Source organism: Symphalangus syndactylus, chromosome 9, assembly GCF_028878055.3.
Source record: "Symphalangus syndactylus isolate Jambi chromosome 9, NHGRI_mSymSyn1-v2.1_pri, whole genome shotgun sequence".
NCBI lineage: Eukaryota > Metazoa > Chordata > Mammalia > Primates > Hylobatidae > Symphalangus > Symphalangus syndactylus.
In genome coordinates, this window is record NC_072431.2 from 84483209 (window position 1) to 84497867 (window position 14659).

Consider the following 14659-nt stretch of genomic DNA (forward strand, 5'->3'; position numbering starts at 1 on the left):
CATCTACCAGGAAAGTACGGCTCATCAGCTGCACAGGGTTGAGCAACCTGTGATTTCATCTGGCCTCTTCCTAGATAAATGGTAAATTCCAATGGCACAGCAGGAATTTCAGGGCTCAGGGAGGGGATGGAACAAGATCACAGCATGGAGAGAGGTCTTTGGGTGGGCGATGGTTGTGGGACATACGGACGAGGGTTGGGTGAGGGAGGCAACTGGATTTCCCTAACATGATTAAATGAATGGAGAATAAGTGTTTAAATGCTCTAATTTCAAAGTTGAAGAAGATAGCTCTATGATTCGTGAAAGTTTTCTTTTTTAAATAAAAAGATGTGGCTGAGAATGTGAAGGACAGGGAAAAGGAGAGCAGCTGCACCACCCTGGGTTCTGGCCCTGGAGACTCCCAGCTTTTTGTGGCCTGGAGGTTTCCACTGCCAGCTCAGCTAAGCAGGAGCCGAGCCACACTCCACTGGGCATTTCAGAGGGGCAGTGGGGGCTGCACGAAGGAAACTGAGCTCCCGTCCATGGAGCATGGCTGTTAAGAAAGAGCCAGAAGGAGGGCTGTGACCTGGGCGTATGTGTGTGTGTGTGGATGTGTGTGTGTGTGCTATGTATGTATGTGTGCCTGTGTATGTGTGGAGATTATGGGAAGAAGAAACTAGGACCTACTTTTCTGTGATTGGTGAAGGACAGTAGGAAGGTCAGCAGAAGATGAATTCATTTGGGAGAAAGAGGAATAGATCAAACTTGTAAAACAAATGCATATGCTCCTGTTGCCTGTCCTAAGATGAATTCCATCTCTATCAACATCCTAGAAGATGTATTTAAATTTATATCTGAACCAGAAAGCAAGGAATGACATCATCTGAGGAGAAGAGACTAGAAGGAATTCTTGGAGGAGAGTAAACAAATGGAATCTAATTAATGAAGAAACCTGATGATGCCAGTTAAATGATGCCCACTCACATTGGTGAGGGTGGATCATATACTTTACTCATTCTATGCATTCAAACGTATCTTCATTAATTAGATTCTTCACTAATCAATTAGATTTTCATCAATTTCAGCTAATGGTTCACTAAGCCACTAAAGAAGCAAAAGTCTTATCTTAGAAAAAAATAGAGCATTTGGTTAAACACACACACTGGAAATGATGAGATTTTGAGGTCCTCCTCTTCGCACTCATTAATGGAACCAGCTGCTGCAGAAAGTTCTGGAAATGTGCTGGTGTTCAGGAGCAAGGCAGAGACTCCGAATGCCCAGCATCCAGAGGAAATGAGGCCAGGCCACCTGCAGCCCGTCCTGAGTGCTGGGTCCCACGGGAGCTGAGAAACTCATACCCATCAAGAACTGTGAGATCCAGATATTTGGTTACAGAAGTGACACACACGCAAGTCACCACATGTATATCAGAAACCAACACAAATAAGTAGGAATATATTTGAAATTTAAATTAAGATTAGTATCTTCAAAGAGATTTCAGAAGATGGGCAGGTATTAAAAAGGTATTTAAAAAAATCAATAGATAGGCTGAAAAACAGCTTTTAAAAGAAGAACAAAGCAACGCAAAAAGCAAATTAGTAAACTGAAAGAAAGAGTTTTTCCAAGAATCAAGACAAAAGGGCAAAGAAGTAGAAACTACAGCAACAACAGCAAAACAAACAAACAACAACAAAACAGAAAAATGAAATTAGCTGCAGAAGTCCCAATTGCCAAAAACATCCCAGAGGGCAAGAATATGAAAGCCTAATTTATCTTGTCCAAAGGAAAGCTGCGCTCATAACAATATCTATTTCTCCTCAGTCAGTGATTGTCCCTCTCATATTAAGAATCCTTCAGGCCTAAAATTAAGATGAGGGGCTAAAAGCCTTCAGAAAGAGGGCCAACTGTTAAAGTTTCTACGTGATCTCATCCCTGCAGATTGAGGTCTCCAGGACTGAATCATTGTCAATGCATAGGCATGCAGCTTCTATTCTTTCCAACTGTGTCTTTCCTTGCTTAAGAGTGCCCACATGACCTGCAGTTTATCTGATTGAATTAAGGCCCTTGAAACCCAATATAGTGTAACTGGCTATTCTCTGCTTCATGCTGAACTTACCAGCTTTGTGGCAAATAAAAGACCACTGGAATCTCTGAAAGAACAAACCAGAAATATCCATTTTTTTATAAAATATTCTGAGACAAAAGGAATTCTGGGATAAGATGGGCATGATAATTATGAAATCAGCTCTAAAAATTTTTGCGAAATTTTTTTCTCTCTCAGCCAGGCTTGGACCGGAGTAATTCTTGACACCTTGGAATATTAGGTGAGGTGTATTTAGGGCTGTTCACATCCCCTGTGTTACTTTTAAGTTGTCTTCAGTCTCCAACATAGTCATGGCTTCTTAAAGGAGGAAGTGAACAGGTGATGGATGGGCACTCTGTCAACAATATTCCAAGGCTGCTGTATTAGTCAGGCCTCTCTCAGAAACAGAACCATCTGTCTCCTAATATCTCCTGTTGGTCTGTTTCTTGGAGGTCCCTGACAAACGTGACTAACACAGCAAGTTTGGAAGACGATAGATGATAGATAGATAGATAGATAGATAGATAGATAGATAGATAGATGATAGACAGATAGATAGATAGATAAAATTAGTTCACAAGGCTGTGGAGGCTGACAGGGCCAAGATCTACAATTAGTAGGCTTGAAACCAAGGAAGAGTCAATGTTTCAGTTCAAGCCTGAATACAGGAAAAGATACCCAGCTCAACAATCAGGCAGGAGTTGTCCCTTCTACTCAGCCTTTTTGTTCCATTTGGACCCTCAATGTGTTGGATGATGGCCACTCAAATTGGTGAGAGTGGATCATGTACTTTACTCATTCTATGGATTCAAATATTTATCGTAGCCAGAAACACACTCACAGACATATACGGAATAATATTTGACCAAATATCTGGGCACCTGGAGCCCAGTCAAGTTGACATAAAATTAACCATCGTATGTACTGTCTTCATCCATTTCATGCTGCCATAACAGAATACATAAAACTGGGTAATTTATAAAGAATATAAAATTATTCTTTCACAATTCTGGAGGCTGGGAAGTTCAATATGAAGGTCCTGCAGATAATGACCCAGTTTCTCTGCTTCCAAGGTGGCACCTTGATCCCTGACCCCTTTGGAGAGGAGGATCATTGTGTTTTCACATAGTGGAAGAGTGGGAGAGAGAGAACTCACTCCTGAAAGCCCTTGTTATGGCAATGCTATGGTTTGAATCTTTGCCCCCTCAAAAACGCATGTAGAAACTGAATCCCCAATGTGGCAGTATTGAGAGGTGGAGCCTTTAAGAGGTGATTGGTCATGAGGGATCTGCCTTCATGTAAAGAGTAATCCATTCATGGATTAATGGGTTCAGGAATTAATGGATTAATTGATTGTCATGGGAAAAGAACTGGTGGCTTTATAAGAAGAGGGAAACAGACCAGAGCTAGCATAATCAGCCCCCTTGTCATGTGGTGCCTTGTGCCACCTTGGGACTCTGCAGAGTCCCTACCAGCAAGAAGGTCCTCACAAGATGCAGTCCCTGGACCTTGGACTTATCATCTCCAAAACTGTAAGAAATAAGTTCCTTTTCTTTATAAATTACCCAGTTTTAGGTATTCTGTTACAAGCAACAGAAAACAAACTCAGACAGGCAACGTTAATTCATTCATGAGAGTGGAGTTCTCATAACCCAAACACCTCTCAAAACTGTTGCTTTGGAAATTAAGTTTTCAACATGTGGATTTTGAGGGACACATTAAAACCATAGCACTTATCAACTGGAATAATTAGATGTTTCAACACAGAATCTAGATGTCTCACAACTATACAGTATACCCACAGACATCTGCAAGTGAGATGATTCCTTATCTGTTGACAACCTCAATTTCACTCAGGCCATGGTGAACAAGTACATGATGACACACAGGCATCCTGTGAGCTGATCAAGAGAGAAACAAAGATTATGATAAGGCTCTTGTCCTTAGGGATTATACCATCACCTGGGGAGGAGAAAGGGGCATAATGAACTCTAAAGAAAGACAGATGTTTCCAAACACCAAAGAGAAATGCTCTGGGTTAGTGCTTCTCCAACATGAACACTAAATAGACCAAGAGATTGGGGAGAGTTCACACATTGTCATGAGGGCTGAGAGGAACTGCCTGGAGAAGCCCTCTAAGAGACAGAATGTGCTAGCAGCCTCATGTCTCCTTTCAATATTGCACAAGGGCAAGAGAACCCAGCTAAGAGCAAGGAATCAGAATAAGATAGGCGGGTGCTGGTGCCTCTCTAACACATGATACTGTGAAATCTTGGGAAATGAGTTAAAAACTGTACCTCTGATTTCCTCATCTGGGAAATGAGGATAACAATACATTCCATAGAGGCTGGTGAAGATTATACAACTTCGTACTTGTGATATGTTTAGGACAATGCCTGGCACACAGCAAACACTGAGTGTCCATTAAATAACCCAAAATATAAATTTTGCATTTTATTTTACAATATAAAAAGTAATTTCTTACTAGTGAAATCATTCCTCCTATTCATATCCTATTCCTAACTTTATTACTCCAAATCTTTGAGGAATCTCCTGATACTCAGCCCTGGCTCACCTAGGCATGCTCCGAAGACTGTGTGTAGCTACAGATTGGGTATGGGCTCTGCTTTCCACAGCCAAAATATCTGGACAAGTTTATGAGATCAATAACAATTCTAAAAAAAAAAAAAAAAAAAAAAAACAGGCCTGGCGTGATGGCTCATTCCTGTAACCCCAGCACTTTGGGAGGCCAAGGCGGGTGGATCACCTGAGGTCGGGGGTGTGAGACCAGCCTGACCATCATGGAGAAAACCCGTCTCTACTAAAAATACAAAATTAGCCAGGCATGGTGGCGCATGCCTGTAATCCCGGCTATTCAGGAGACTGAGGCAGGAGAATCGCTTAAACCCGGGAGGCGGAGGTTGTGGTGAGCTGAGATCATGCCATTGCACTCCAGCCTGGGCAACAAGAGCAAAACTCCATCTCAAAAAAACAAAAACAAAACAAACAAACAAACAAACAGTAAAGCAAAACCAAACAGGTTCCTTAGAGTAGGAAATTTTGGAGCTTTTAATATGCAAATGTACACTATAACTCTCCAAAAGATGTTAAATTCTGCAGTGTTGCCCTGATTTCTTTGACAGTGGGTCCAAATTGCACTCCAAAACATGTAACATGTATCCTCTATGACACCCTCATGCCTCAAAACACAGTGTATTGAAAGCTGCTCTGGGTGACAGAGGGGATGATAATTTTAATTAGCTGGATTATGTTGGATATTTCACAATGCATATATGTATGTGTATATATATATCAAATTGTATACTTTAGATGTATACAAATTTTATTTAAATATATGCAATTCTTATTTTCCAGCTATACCTCAATAAAGCTGGAAAAAGCTAAAATTAAAAAAAAAGTTAAAAAGTCTAACAGGTAATTTAGGCCTTATATCCTTCTACAATTTATGTGCAGATGCCCTAAGGAGCAGAAGTCATATCCGATTATTTTTATATTATGTACAGCAAATAGTATACTAGCCAATGCATTGTGTGCCTATTTAATTCAGCCAAGTAAAGACAGAAAGAAAGGAAAGAGAAGGAGAGAGATCAGATCATCCCAGGAGACCAGATATGATCTACTCAGAGACTGTTATGTTTATGGAACACTGAGGCAACTCTTGATAATATTTGGGGGATTTCCAGGCTGTATTTCCTGTTATTGTTTTGAGTTTTGTAGAAGAGGAGACATAACTCAGAAATAACTAGATAATTTATGTATGTAGTAATTTAGCATGCATTTAGTAATTCATCATGATTAATTTTAACAGGAAAAGATACTCTAGTCACTTTCAAATGGTTTTTAAATTAAGCTAATATACATTTTCTTCTTTAAATACTTCTATCATATAAGTAATATCTTTCATTTTCAAACAAAGTGGGAAAATAGAACATTATATATAGACAATTGTAAGAAAAAAATTTCTTGATTGATCAGTCTTTAGCTACAGAAATGTTTCATAAAGCAAAAAGCAAATATGATTTCTTATCCCATAGCATACATTTTCCTCCTGCAAATATTAGTTTGTGCTGCTATCAGAAACTATTATCGATGTTTGTTGTTTTATTTTGTGGTGGTGATAGTGGTTGTTTATTTTTACTGAATGAAGTAGCAAGCCCTTCCCATGTGTGAGGTTGTTTTCTATTTCCATTGCTAGTCCTCACCACGCTTGTGCAAGATTTAAGTTGTTATCCTTCACTTTCTGATGAATAAGGCCAAGTTCAGAGAGATTAAGTCTTGGAACTCTGCAGCAGCTCAGATGGCTCTCTGTCCAGAGGCAAAGCTGTGGCCCCTCTGCTCTCCCATGCTGTTACTGTTTGTGAATTACACCAGTCAAAACAACAGATTAAACACAAAAGATATCTGAATTTCAGGATCTTTGGGGGTAACTGATGAGACCCTGTCTGGTCACCTGATGGTGAGACAAGCACAAAACCGGAGAGATCAGTTGTTCTGCTTGCGTCAATGTGAAGACAGAACATTTTCATCAGACAGGCCAGTGAGAGTCATTTACCCATTAACGTGTTCTCCAGAGCTAAGGAGAATGTGAACAGCACATTCTACTCCACAAAGCGGGAGCCAGCATTCAGTGCCAAGGTTTTGGCAAGCAAGGATGCATTGACATGGAATGATGGGGAATTTAAACAAAGTATCATTGAAATTTCGCAGCAGGCACCTAATTCTTGATTGGAAAAGTACCTGGAAGACTCACGACATGGCCTTGATTTTGGAGGAGGATGGTTAACAGTCAGGACAGGGTGGGAATCAAGGATGGAATAAAGGACAGGAAATATTTTTTTCAGACAGATGACTACACCCCTGCAAGAAGAGTCTGGGCAGGAGGAAGGGCAGAGGACAGAGATTCTGATGAGGTAAAGATGTAGGAAAATTTTTATTGTGAATAAACGTTTGAAAGAGGTTTTCGTCATTAGCCATTAATTTATTCATTTATTCACTCACAAATCCAGGGAAACTAGGGGGACAGGGCAAAGGTCATTGCCCTTTTCCTACTGAGAAAAGATGGTTTAGTGGCAGTGAGAGACTGGAGTGGAGTAAGCAACAGCATGGAGTGGATGCCACTGACTGAGGAGGTGGGAGCAGGGACTGGAGGGAAGGCCCGGGGCCTCTGGCTGTGGGGGCCGCTGCTATAGCTCCCTCAACTTTGAATCGAGGGTCCTTCCATGTTAGTTTGTCCAATTAAACATTTATAAATTTATAGCTTAGACGCAGCACTGTGGCACGCGCCTGTAATCTCAGCACTTTGGAGGGCCGAGGCAGGCAGATGGCTTGAGGTCAGAAGTTTGAGACTACCCTGGGTAACATAGGGAACCCCTGTCTCTATTGAAAATACAAAAATTAGCCCAGCGTGGTGGTGCATGCCTATAGTCCCAGCTGCTCTACTCAGGAGGCTGAGGTGGGAGAATCGCTTGAGCCCAGGAGGCTGAGGTTGCAGTGAGCCAAGATCTCACCACTGCACTCCAGCCTGGGTAACAGAGAGAGACCCTGTTTCAAAAAAAAAAAAAAAAAAAATTATAGCTTAGTTTAGATGCTGTCTTGTGTATATTCAGTCCCTTTGCTGTGACCTAGAAAATACGACAACCCCATTCCATGTGAAGCTCAGTCTAAACAGGGAGGGACGTTTAAAACAGCACTTATAGCACAGGGGGCTCCTTGCGGTGATGGAGGTGTGGGTGAGCCCTGAAGGGGAAGGAAGGGTTTGGCAGAGGCATTGGGTCTGTTTGCATGTTGTTTGGGTCTATTAAATGCAATGCAGAAGTAAATGTGACTTCAACTGAGTTGTTCTCATTGAATGCAACACAGGCTTATCCTGAGTGTATTTGCTTCAAGTACCACCAACTGACAGGGAGGAAATGTGAGTACTCAGAATGCCTCATCTGTAGGGGAAAACACTTGATTATCTACTTGGCTTGGAGCTTATGTCTCCAAAGACATTCCTAACCTTTCCATGCTTCCAAGTGCTTGGCTAATCTCTCTCCTTTTTCTAAGATACTTGCCCCCACAGTTTCCTTCAGATACTCTTCTCTCTGGGTTTGAGTGTGAAGACTCATGTGTGACTCTATACAGTGCCAATGTCTCTCTGCTTCTTGATCTTTAAGCATTTTAGGGATAATTGCCTCTAGGAGACCTCTTACTACCAGTGTGTGCTTTAACCCAAGGATGGAGTTCTGGGACTGTGGCATGTGCATTTTTGTAGCTCTAACATAAGGCCAGGCGTAGAGTAGGTTGAAGTACAATAAAATAAGGAATTAATGCAGGTATATGTGTAAATTGAAAGAAAACTAGAGAGCCAGCTGGGAATGCTCAGGACAAAGTGGGAAGCAAGTTCAAGGTCAGAGAGGCAGGCAGGGTAGCAGGGCCAGTGTCAGGGTGGATGAGAACATGGTCAACATCCAGGTCAAGGTTTAAAGAGCTGGAATTCAAGACCAAGAGTGCAGGGAAAGGAGCTGGCAACTCCAAGCAAAATTGCTTCAGTGAAAACTGACCTTATCTTCTAAAAATAAGGTATAATCTTCTCTTCTAAAAATAAGGTGTAACCTTGAATCCTAGAATGTAAAGACACTAACTAGAACTGGAAGAAATTGATCCATTCATGAGTAGCTGCATTGCCTCAAGGCTTAGTGTCCCTAGACCTCAGCTTCTAATTCGTGAACTTGGAAGAATGTTGAGACAACATAATGTCAGGAGATGTGGGGGCTAGAATTCAGGATAACAGCTCCACTGCAGCCCAGCCATTACTTTTAGTGTGTTGCAACAGCATTTGGGACTAAAGTGAATGGAACAGGAGCCCATAAGCCCTCAAATTCCACAGTTAGCAGACAGAGGAGAAACACACTAGAGAGTGAGGCAAACTCTTCCCACCTTGGTTTCGTGACTATCATGAGTGACTCCAACTGAAGACAGGGGTTGGATCTGGAAATGCATTTGCCTGTGCTTCTCAAGGCTGCTAAATGAGCGGGTCTCAGACACGAGAGAGGTCATTGGGACAGTAAAGCAGATGCAACCTGCATTCCATGGGCCACAGGGGCTCAGAATTCTCTGGAGCCACCCAAGTTGACATCCTGGCCTGGCATTCTTTCCCCTCTCATTGTAAACAGTCACCACCCCAAAACTTTGCTTGTGCCCCTCCATAATCCCTTTCTCTTGGCCCTTCACAGGCAACCACTGGTTTGCTTTCTGTCATTTTGGATTAATTTTCCTTTATTTTTTGGTCTGGTGTCTTTCACTCAGCATAATCACTTTGAAATTCACCGATGTTGTTGTATACATATCAATAGTTCATTCCTTTCCGTTCCTTTTTATTGCTGAGTAGTATTCCATCAAATAGGTATGCCATAATTTGTTTATTCATTGACCTGTTGATGGCCATTTGGGTTGTTTCTAGTTTTGGGCTATTACAAATGAAGCTGCTATGAACATTTGTGTCTAAAACAAAATAAAATTAGAACCATATATTATTGCAGCATTGGCCATTATAATATATCTGAATATTTGTTTTTTAAGCATTTTTTTTAATTTGTAGGAGTACTTTGGTGTAGCACTACTAACATAGTAGCTTAAAACATGCTGGAAAAGTAGTCTTTAAGTTATTGCTCAATTTGTCATAAAAGTCGGTTTGTACTGGTAAGCCGTGAAAGTAACTCAGGAAAGGTGTTCATTTAGAGGCAGATGGTATAGTTATTGTGAGGCCACAGTGTTGTTTGGCAAAGAACCTAGGACTCAAAATCAAGTGAACTAGTTATTTCCTTGATTCTGTGACTCATGAGATATGAATAGAATGAAGCGTTTTCCTTCTCTATATTTAATTTAATCAATGATTTCTATAGGAGTCATCACATTGCATGGGGCCCAGAGTGTCACGTCTAAACTCTTCACCACAAGTATTCCTTCCAAAGTCTTAAATCTCTATCAACCCTGCCAGGTAGAGGCCCCACCCTCCTCCCCTGCCCCCAACTTGCACTTAGCTTTGTCCCCTCTACTTTTCAGAGAAGTTCTCTTGGGCATGTGCATCCTAGTTCTCAACAAGTCTCCCAGATTCTGGAGGCTGGCTCATAACCAATCACAGGCTCAAAACAGAAGGTCTTTCTCTGCAAACATCATTGCACCAGCACTGTGAGGAGCTCCATTGAGTTACCATATGTATATATGGAGAGACAAATCCATTATTATCATTGCAGACTTCAACCCCCATCTTTCAATAATGGATAGATTAAGAAAACAGAAAATCAAATGACCTGAATAGTACTATCAATCAGTGTGATCTACTAACATGTATCTATTACATTAATTGAATCAATGTTTAAAAACCTTCCAAAAAAAGAAAAAAACACCAGCACAGATGTTTTCAATGGTGAATCCTATCAAGCATTTAAGGAACAAACAATACCAGTTCTCTACAATATCTTCCACAAAATAGAAGCAGAGAGAATGCTTCATAACTTATTCTATGATACCAGAATTTCACCAATACCAATACCAAATTAAGACATTACAAGTAAAGAAAATTAAGAACAATTATATGTTATGAGAATAGGTGCAAAACTTCAAACAAAATATTAGCTTTAAATCAATCCAACAATTTATCGAAAGAATTATACACCACAACCAAGTGGGATTTATTCCATATATTCAAGGCTGGCTCAACATTTTGAAATCAATTAATTAATCCATCACATCAGCAAGCTAAATTTTTTTAAAAATCATATTACTATATCAATTGATGCAGAAAAGCACTTGATAAAATCCAAAACCCATTCATGATTAAAAAAAATTCTTTTACCAAAATATTCATTAATTGTAACAAATAAACATACATAAACATATATGAATATATATATGAATTCATATATATAAATATATGAATATATATATGAATTCATATATATAAATATATGAATATATATATATGAATTCATATATATAAATATATGAATATATATGAATTCATATATATAAATATATGAATAGATATATGAATTCATATATATAAATATATAAATATACGAATATATATGAATTCATATATAAATATATGAATATATATATGAATTCTTATATATAAATATATGAATATACATACGAATTCATATATATAAATATATGAATATATATGGTGTGATTTTATATATGATGCTGATAATGGGGCAAATGGGTGTGAAATATATAAGAACTCTCTTTGCAAACTTTCTGTAATATAAACTAATTCTGAAATTAAAAGTTTCCTTTTTTAATGATTTTTCAATTTGGCCCATTTTCTAGTGGAAAAAGGAAGCAACTTTATATACAACTATAAAGCAGAGAAGAAGGTGGAATGTGAATTGTTCTGATGGTCTTAAATGGTAGGACATTATTAATCTGGGGAAAATAAAGGTGAGAAGTTGTAACTTTGCATGACATTTGAAAGCACTGCTAAAGGAGGATGTAGCAGGCTGCCTGGAAAGTCACCAGCACTTTGAAAACAGTGGCTGCCCAGGTTCTTGACTGTGTTGTCATACAGGTACCTCACTCAAAGGGTGGGTGCCAAACTGGGAGACTGTGTTTGTGCTTCTGTTGTGTGTGTGCTGTTTTTTTTTTTCTTTCTTTCTAATTTAGTCTTAAGGTCTCTCTCACATGAGTGCGATAAACTCTAGCACTTCCCTGATTCAGGAATTTGATGATAGATGTTTGCAGTGTGCCTTTCATAAGATACTTCTCTATCCTTGTGGATGGGCTGATACCTAAGTGTCAGCTGTCACTGACCAGCTGTCACTTTCACAGAAACTGATTTTTACTGCCCTTGTGGATCATGTCTCACCTGTGTTCAGTTTATTCCTACTAAGATAGCCAATGTCTAGGAAAGCCCTGCCCAGGAGAGAAGTTATGTGCTGGTCTATGGATCAGGTAAGAAAGAGGAGGCAACTCAACAAAATCCATGAAATCACAGAAGCAGATTCTTACAGATCCCAGAGAGAAGAAGGCAGCGTGGCTTCACAGGGCCAGTGGGAAAGGAGGAGCCAACAGGGAAACAAACGTTCAAACAGTGGATGGGGAGCAAGAGGGAGAACAAGGGACCTATGGGCCAAAGTGTTTATTGGAGTCCAAGACATTATCCAACCAGGCTTCCCAAGTGGAGTTCTAATTGATTAGAGCCAGCAGGCATCAGCTCCGTGGAGTCACGCTGCAACTGAGACATGATCACTGTGGCACATCTGTGAGGTCCACGCCCGGTGTGGGAGTCAGTGAAGTAAGTCAAGTAGGGTGTATCCAGCTGTCTCATAGGAAAATGGTCACCAGGGGGTGATTTATAGGGCAGATATCCAGGTCAACCACACTCAGGAACTGGGAGTAGGTAGAGAACTAGGCACCATGTCAAGGGTGACAAGGAAGTTAAACCTATATTCAAAATGGATGTTGAAGCCACGCGAAATTATAAGAATTCACTACAGCTTCCTGTGCCAGTCTGCACATTAAAATCACAGAAATACTGCATAGAAACACCAATTCCCAGGCCACCTATGGTGATGTTAATTTAGTAGGTCTGCAATGGGACCCAGGAATTTTTATATTTAAATGGGTGTACATTTTGGCCCTAAGCCTTCCGTTTAGATGATTGCAACCACAATTCTTTCAGGCAAATTATTCAACTACTTGGAATCCACATCCGCATCCTTTTCTCCTGACTGAAACAGAGGAAAGTATTTTTCCCTAGCCCATCCTAGAAATGAATAACTCACTCACCACTCCCTATTACAAACAATAGCCCTGCTCTATGGTTTGTATGGAATGTGACTCCAGGTACTGATCTCATTTGAATTCTTTCCTTTATACCTGCACGGCCACCTATGTGTCCCTGTCAATGTTGTTTTTGTGTTTTCCACACATCAATGCATATATTTCCAAGTACACGCCTGAGAGCTAAGGGAAGTCTTTAACTTGATAAAAGTGAGCCTGGATGTTAGCTAGTTTGAACTGATGAAGCAGTGAGAGGTGTCGCGTGGTACAGCTTGCATTAAACTGGTTTGCACCCCAACTTCAGTGGGTATATAAACCCCCAGGGCCTTGTTAACTGCACATGCTGATTCAGTAGATATAGGATGGGGTGGAGAGTCTGTTCTCAGGTGAGGTGGAGGCTCCTGGTCTCGAATGCAAGGCATCACTCCCTCTAGAAGAAGTGTGTACTCTTGGTCTCTGAGGCAAACCATTACTCTCCCCAGGTGGCTGGGTGCCCTTGGTCTCTGATGTAGACCATTGCCCTCTCCAGGTGATCATGGCACCCTTTCCGCCGGATATAAGGCATCACCCTCTCCGGAAAGTAAATCTCCAGTGGCTGGGAGGAAGCTACATTATTGATTTTCACTGAACTCTCTATGAGACGGAGACTTGAGCGGAGAGTGTTGTGCCTTGTGGTGTGTGTACAGTAAGGCTTGCCTTACAACTCAGCAATGGTGAAAGGGAGGAATGGTATCCCAGGGCACCAGTGGCAACTCATATTTTCTCTTGAGAATTTGATTGGGTGGGCAGATGTCCACAGTAAGGGGCCCTACTTCAACAGCTTCCAGGTACCAAGAGGAGTCTCTCTCCCCTGTCCATGGTTTGAGAAACTCAGGAAGTGCTGCATTCCCTGCAAGTTACTGAGCTGTTGCTATTGTTTACCTGGTCCCTTCAGGCATGCTATTAAAAAAAAATCAGTACTCTGATTTGCACAGATTTGCACAGTACTCTGATTTTTCACTTATCTTTGGAATGTTCACCAACACTAGTTTGTGCCCAGTACTGCAGTTTGTGCTCTATGTACAGCAATGAATAAAACACAGCCTCTGTTCTCACACAGCTTTCACTGCCTTTCAGGAGATAAGCATGTCAATCAATAATCACAGAACTGATCTATGTGGATGTGATGGTAGATGAGTTCACTACACAGATACTTTTGATCACCTACTATGTGCCCAGCACTACTCTGGATACTTGTAATTCATCAATAAACCAACAGCAACAAAAACATGGATTTCTTGGCCAAGCAGGTGGCTCACACCTGTAATCTCAGAACTTTGGAAGGCTAGCTGGGTGCGGTGGCTCAAGCTTGTAATCCCAGCACTTTGGGAGGCCGAGGCGGGTGGAACACGAGGTCAGGAGATGGAGACCACGGTGAAACCCCGTCTCTACTAAAAAAAAAAAAATACAAAAAATTAGCCGGGCGTGGTGGCGGGCGCTTGTACTCCCAGCTACTCGGAGAGGCTGAGGCGGGAGAATGGCGTGAACCGGGAGGCAGGGCTTGCAGTGAGCCGAGATTGCGCCACTGCACTCCAGCCTGGGCGACAGAGCGAGACTCTGTCTCAAAAAAAAAAAAAAAAAAAAAAAAACAAAAGAAAAAAAAAAGAACTTTGGAAGGCTAAGGCAGGTGGATCACTTCAGGTCAGGAGTTTGAGACCAGTCTGGCCAACATGGCGAAACCCCGTCTCTACTAAAAATACAAAAATTAGCCAGGCGTGGTGTCAGGTGCCTGTAATCCCAGCTACTCAGGAGGCTGAGGCATGAGAATTG